The sequence below is a fragment of the Euleptes europaea genome, chromosome 9 (genome assembly GCF_029931775.1).
Source record: "Euleptes europaea isolate rEulEur1 chromosome 9, rEulEur1.hap1, whole genome shotgun sequence".
NCBI lineage: Eukaryota > Metazoa > Chordata > Lepidosauria > Squamata > Sphaerodactylidae > Euleptes > Euleptes europaea.
The window spans coordinates 79,396,463-79,402,672 of NC_079320.1; positions in this window are offsets into that span (position 1 = coordinate 79,396,463).

Sequence of the window (6,210 nt, forward strand, 5' to 3'; positions counted from 1 at the left end):
TGATGGCTCCGTCACTTGGTTCTTCTGCCAGGCCACCAGCCATGACCATCCTGCCAGGCCATCAACCAAGATCTGCCTCAGGATGTGGCCAAGGGAAGGAAGAAAGGAATTAATGGGCTATACGTTGATGAAATCAGCAGGTCAGACAACAGGAGGGTAAGAGCAGATGCCTTGAGTGAAGTTAATGGGCCAGTAAATGGAACATGGGGCCAACTCAAAGGGGTGAAATCACTCCTGGTCTTCAGGTTGCCTTAGCACTGCCTGGTGTTATTGTCTTGGAAAGGAGAGGTTCTAATAAACCCAAGCAATGAAACAGAGGTCATTTATGCATGGGTACTTGGACTCACGTTCGCCCCCTGACTCGGTTGTTGCTTGGAGTTCTGCATGGGTTTTCTGCCTATTAGGTATGACCTCGCTGCCAGCCCTTGCAATGTCTGGGTCTTCCCATTCCTCTGTTAACTTTTCTCTCTCCCCTGAGCTCAGCCCATCTGAAATCTCCGTGCAGAAGGCAAAGCACTAGACACAGCAGCTGGGTTTCTCTCACAGCCTGTCACAAAGCAGCGTGTAAAGAGGCGGGGATTCAAATTCTTCCGACTTTCTCAAAGCTCTTTCTGAACAAAATAAAGGCTTTTTAAAACTGAGGCTTGGATTCCCCCCCTTTTTTCCCAGATTGCTCCGTTTTTGTTTTTGTTCTAAAAATGCCTTTTTTTGCAGCAATTGGTTTATTTGGTGGGGGGGTTCTCTCACAGTGAGCACTGTGAAGTAAGCCAATTACAAGCAGCATTTAAAGGGACAGGACTTGATTTGAGCTTGGAGACTGCTGGTGCAGAGATTCCCAACTGGAAATTGTGGGACCAGCCAGCAATGAACCTCAGGTAAAACTCTCATGCATAAAGGTTTTCAGTGGTGTTGTGCATGTGAGATTCCTGGAGCCATTGGCCCCATTGTCTTCCTGATAAAGGGGGTCTATGGGAGGCCATCCATTATACTGTCAAAATGAGCGGTTACGACGGAGGTTGGTCAAGGTGGCGAAAAAGTGCAGCAAAGGCAGGTAATGGTTTGAGAAATCAGGAAGAGGAAAAATATCAAGTGATAGAGATGCAGAGTTGAAGAATGTGGGCCTATTCAAACTGCCTTTATAATCCGTTTGAGCAGCAAGTTGCTAATGGATTTTTTGTGTCAGTTCAGACACAACCGGTTTGACTGCTGGCTGCTAACGGATTTTTTTAACCTGTTCAGACAAAGCTGCTTATGTCCCATTCGCAAAGCTGTTTTTTATGAAAACTGCTTTCAACCATTTTCAGTTCTTCCTTGTGCCTCTGAATCGCTCCAGTGTGCTGTTTGAACTGCCTGGAGCACTTTGGGAAGGACCACAATTGTTTTGCTGCCTTTTTTGCCAGTGCGTTCTTTTCCGGCTTAAAAAAAAAAAGTTCTGAGATTTGCGTTATAGCGCTATAGATATATAGCTATAGTGCTATAACGCAAATCTCAGAATGTTAAAAAGCTGGAAAAGAATGCACCGGCAAAAAGGCGGGAAAACGATTGCGGGGCTGTTTGAACTAGCCAGAACGCTTTAGCGATGGCTCATGGACAGATTGAAATGAGCTGTATGAACACCCATCTTTGTATCCTTTTATTCCAAAACGGGCCAACAACAGATGACATCCGGTTTAGAACGGTAATCTGAATAGGCCCAGAAAGTCAGGGCTTGACAGTGTTCACAGGAAGGAAATTAATATGCAAAGGATGGGAGGGACAGAAACTGTGGGGCATGGAGCAAGGGGTGCATAGATTGCTAGGACTAAGTAAATAGTTCTTGCTTCCTCTGTCATTACAATAGGGTAACCAGGTAACTGAGAGGTCAGGAGGTCAGGACGATAAAAGAAAGATTGTATGGCAGTGGATAGATCAGGGGTCCCCAACCATTTTGAGCTAACAGGCACACTTGGAATTCTGACATGGCAGAGTGGGCACAGTAACAAACTGACTGCCACAGGAGGTGGAGCCAGCCACAAAATGATTGCCACAGCTTAACTTCAGTAACACAGTGTAGATCTTTGTGCTGTGGTGGCAGCTGCTGCCAAACCAACATTTTAAAAACTCTTTACAGCTTCCCTAATAGTCAATCAGAAGCCTTGCTGGGCAAAAGTCCTATCTGGCCCCATCCAGTTCCTAAAAAACACTTGACGGGCTCCAAAAAAAGTGTCGGTAGGCACCATTGCACCCACGGGCACCATGTTGGGGACCTCAGGGTAAATGGTGTACCAGTTAAATACCTTGATTTGAGCTAATCGTTCAGCTCTTTGGCTGCCCACTTTCCCTTAGTGTTTATTCAAGCCAGGTTTAAGAGTGTTGGTTTAGAAAGCAATGGACACTTCTATACAAATCCCATCCAGAAGGAAAAGTGAGTAAAACATTAAAGGTAAAGACTGCTCTTCGTGATAATGACACTGGTTTTACTCTTGGTGACTTCTAAGTCTTGCAAACCATCATTGGGTTTGCTTAAGAGCACAGGTGCAATGGAGGCCTGGAAGTGAGAAAAGGGAAGAGAGGTGATTGTGGTGGCAGCGGAGAGTTAAAGAGAGGGGGGAAAAAGAGAATTAAATCTGAATTTGTGGTGGGGGAAGAAAGCAAATCTGAAGTGAATCCAGGTAGTTCTCCCCCTCCCCAACAAAGAGAGATGTTTCTGACTTTGAGCTAGAAGAATATATGGTCATTTATTCATGGCTGTTTGCTGCGGTTTCGATGCTTTGTTGCTGTGGACCTTATTTTTGATTTTTCACAGCTGCCCCGAATTGGCCCATAAAATTTGCAGCATCTCAGCAGCAACTTAAACCTGTTTTGCTACGATCTTTCCCTTTGCCTCGCCCTTTCTGCCGGAGGGTCCCATGAAAAACTCCCTGGAGTCAGATTTCTTCTCCCCGCCCATCCCGGCAAATGTCTCCTCCCTCTCCTACGTCTCCCCACCCACAGGGGCGGCTATTGGCCAAGGGTTCTTTTTTTGTTCCCACCAGAAGCCCGCCCCTTTCCGTTCGCTTTGTGTGGCCACTAGATCTGCGCTTGAGTGCCATACCAAATCCAAATCTCTGCGGCAAGATTACAAGAGATGTGTGGCCTCCCATGCATAAATGGCCCTGGGCGCTTTGGCTGCTGCACTAATGAAGAAGGAAAAAATAAGGGGGAAACAAAGAGGTGGAGGTGAAGAAAGAAAAGGTGCGCAAGCGTAAATCACGAGGGGAGAAGTGAAAAGAACTATTCCAAAGGGGGACGAAGCAACAAGTCAGGACACACCATCGAAAAGGGGGGGGGGACTAAAAGAGAAACAAGGAAAACAGACAGAAGCAGAAAACAGAAGTCAACGGGAAAACGAATCCAAAGCTTAAAGGGAAGGGATGGGGAACCATGCCGAGTCAAAGCAGAAAGGGAGACAAGGGCCGTTTACGCAGGGGAGGTTTTGCCTTGGATTTGCCGCTCTCTCTAGATGCACATTTTCCCCATCCAAATTCTCAACACTCTGCATTGGGGGCTTATTGTTGAGTTTTGAGAATTCAGATGGGGAAAATGTGCATCCAGAGAGAGGCAAATCCAAGGCAGAACTCCCCATGCATTCGGTTGCATGAAAGTGGAGTCGAGCGGTTTGGAGCCTGATAGGACTTCTCCTTCCCCGTCTCCTTCGAATGCCTCCCCTCTACGGAGCTGCGATGGGCCGAGCTGTGACGGAGGTGGGGGCGGGCCTCAACAGTGAGCTTGTCTGCAGGGGGAGGGCTGAAACGCCGGGGCAGACACAACCGCTGTCAAATGCTGCAGCCTTTTTCTCATGAGTAATCCAAGCTACATCAGGCTTTATGAATTAGATTAGATTCCATGAATAACCTTTTAAGTTCGGGGTTTTTTTGCTCCGCCTCAAGAGAGCAGCATTTTTTTGAGTGAATAATTGACCATATAAGAAAGAGGAGCTTTTTCTTCTACACACATTAGCATAGGCTGACATCAGTCGGGAACAAGTGCAAGGAAAGTTATCTGTATGAAATGTAGACAAATTCTTTTCAGCCGTGTTTGGTTTTATAACCAGCATTTCTCCTGTTGACTAAATCGGGTGGGTGAGTCCTGTGAAAACAGGCTGTCTGGAGCAAAATACGAGAGAAAGCTAACAGATTGCTTTGGGAAATTTATGGGTTTTAAATCAAGTGTCAAAGATCTATGTTGACACGCAGTTGGGACTCGCTCTGCGCTCTGTATTTTTGTGACTTGTGGCTAGATGCTGCTCAGTTGATGATAAAAAGTATCATTCTGCTTGAATAGCATGTTACTTCCCAAGTAGTCCCATATGCTGCTTGACATAAGTAAAAGATGCTGATAAGATAAGAATATGTCCTATTATTCTCACTACTATTTATTATTTTGTTCCTGCTACTGAAATGATGGAAAGAGTTCCACTGATGTATGGGTATAGTTTGATTTAAACATTGCAGGTCTGATTTCCCTTCTTCCCCCCTTCAACACCTGTGTAAATCTTTCGAGCTGACAGAGAACAGTTTATATAAGCTCCATTTTGGAGGGGAAATGGAGATTTCTCTTCCTTCTGAACATCTTTTCCAATCATGATTGATTACTTGGGCTAAAAGATCAAGAAGGTTCAGTTTTGTCAATGTTTTATCTGGTATGTCTGAATATGCTTCTTATTAAATCAGTAGTTTATGGTTAATAGATTAATGGAGCTTCCAGTTTCAGAAGCAGTTTGCTTCCAAATACAACTTGTTAGGGCACAAGCAATAGGGGGAGGTTGTTACATTCATGCACTGGGGCTTCTCAGAAAAGCTTGACTGGCTGTTGTCGTAAGAGAATGCTGGACTAGATGGACTTTCGGCCTGACCTAGCTGGGCTAGAGTCTTCTGTTCTTACAAAAATTCACTGTTTCTGATATTTCCATCTTCTTCTCCACCTCCTTACAGTCCTGTATGTGGTGGTAGAAAAAATATATTTTCAGAGTAAAGAATCTTTGTGGAAATTTACTCCAATAATATAATAATGACGTTTACACTGTATCCATGTTTCAGGAGCCCCTCTGCAAATCTGTAGCTGGCAAAGGGGAAAAGAACAGGGAATGATTCATCTGTTCCCCCAACATGGAGTTGTTTAGTGTTTATAGAAGCTAATGGCTCTGACTGAGGTAGAACAAAAGGTTTACCATCTCACACCCTGCTGGGATGTCACATCTAAAGGGGGAGAGACTTGGACAGCCGAATGGATAGATAGTAATTTCTTCTTCCTGAGGCAGAAGAAGGAGGATGGACTATGAAAAAGGAGAATTTTCATTTTTTAGCCAGTAGGAAGAAAGGCTCTTATCTGATGACTTTTGACCAGAGAGGACCCAATCCACAAAGGACTAAGACTTTACCCAGGAACTCCATTTTGTCCACATGGCCAGGGACAATGGGAGAAGTCCTGACTCAGAGAGCAGAAGTAATAATGGACCTTTAAATTGCTCCAAGAATTACCAGTCTATCCTAGTTAAACATTGCTTAAGGTAAGTACTGAGTGTAGAGTGAGAGGGCTACATGTTTTCATCTTTACTTTGTATCCTTTATATTCATTTTCCAAAATGTCCAAAGTACCACATACCTGGCAACCTCCGGGCAGAGCACAGAGTTCTTCCAAAATTACAACTGATCTCTAGACTGCAGAGATCAGTTCCCCTGGAGGAAATGTCATCTTCAGAAGATGGACTCTGACATCACATCCTCATTGAGCTCCCTCCCCTCCCCAAACTTCTCCTTCCCCAGGCATTGCTTCCAGATTTCTTGGAATTTCCCAAGTCCTTTATTTTTGATCTTTAGGAGGCAGCTGGAAACCGTTTTATTCAAGACAGCATTTGGTTAGTTTAGGGTTTTTTTCGTACTTATTGGCAGTTGTAAATTGTGTTTTTAATTTTTACTGTATTTTTATGTTTTTGTTTCGTTTATAGCAGGGGTGTCCAGCCCCTTGAGAGCTCTTATCTTGCCTGCAAGTCAACCGAGGCAGCTACCCCCTCCACTCTAAATCTGTGCTGGCGAGGTGTGGCCCGGCCCCCACCAAGTGACATTTATGTGATATTCAGCCCTTGTAACAAATCAGTACGACACCCCTGGTTTATAGTGTAAGCCACCTTCAGTTCCGGAAGGTAGAAAGAGGGCTAATAAATGTTTTAAATAAATAAATAAAGCGAGAGTA